Raw genomic sequence first — 1224 nt, 5'->3', positions numbered from 1 at the left:
TGCCCCCCCACCCCTCCCAGGACGACCCCAGCCAGGGTGAGTCTTGCCTCCAGCAGTTTTCATCCCTGTCTCGCTTTCCCCCCCACCGGCCTCCGAAAGGGGCCGAGTCAGGGGGTTTTATGGGCTGGGCCAAAGGCGAGGGCGCGGGCTCGGAGGCCCCGCGGAACCAGCACTAGGTCTAGCTCCAGACGGCCCTCGTCGAAGAGATGCCGATTGCCTCGCTCTATATATTTTGGCGGCTGTCCCGCCACTGGGGGGGACCTCTCTGTTGTCTCTATGGACGATGCTCCAGGCCCCTCCCTACTGCGTGCTCTCGTCATGTATCCCATGAATGTCTGTGTATGATCAATATCAATGCCTACGCCCAGCGACTCGGGCGACACCTGCACCTGAAGGTCTCTCGCCCTGCTCTTCATTGGCCCTCTTCGCCTTGACTCTCATATGAACAAGCCCCGACCCTCCATCTTGCCCCCGCGTGACTAATTTCCTGCCAGTGCCGTGCTCGCAAAGAGTGAAATGGAAGCAGGGCGGGGCTATCTGAGGGGCGCCCACGCAGGAAATGCGAGGGAAGAAAGGGAGAAAGGAAGCGGCAGGACTTTATCTACGTAAACTTGTTCGCGTGCTCATTGCGACCTCTCCAAAGCATTAAAAGCATCTACAAAAGAAGAATGTAGCTACATCGGAATCTTCCTTCGCTCATGGCGCCCCCTTTTCTCCCTTCTTTAAGCCCTGCCATGCTTTGTTGATGCCCTAATGTCTGCTGCTACCTCGAGCGTCCTTTCGCTCCCTTCACAGCGTTGCGGCGCTTCCTCTTGAAGTCTTGCGTCAGACTCAACCGCTCCCGTCGCAACGCCTCCCGCCGGCCCTCCTCTCCCCGCCCTCCCTCTTGCCTCCAATCCACGCTAACCCCCTCTGATTCCGTCGCCAGGACGCCATCGCTGCTTCCTCCGCCGACACTTGAAGGCACCACATCTCCCCCAATTTCACCTCCATCACTCCCTCCATCCCTCCCTTCATCCCTTCCTCCTTCACTCCCTCCATCCCTCCCTTCATCCGTTCCTCCTTCACTCCCTACCCCCAAAAAGAACGCCCGTGCCTCCGCCTGAATCTCTCGTATGGACGGCCAGAACAACCTTGTTGCCCCCACCCTTGAGCTCTCCCTCACGCGAAGACCCAGCCCTCCCTTGTGCCCCTCCTCCCCCCCTCCCTCCCTCGGCTCCTGCG

This window comes from Nannochloropsis gaditana, assembly GCF_000240725.1.
Source record: "Nannochloropsis gaditana CCMP526 unplaced genomic scaffold scaffold553, whole genome shotgun sequence".
Classification (NCBI taxonomy): domain Eukaryota; class Eustigmatophyceae; order Eustigmatales; family Monodopsidaceae; genus Microchloropsis; species Microchloropsis gaditana.
Note: the sequence above shows the minus strand (reverse complement) of the source record.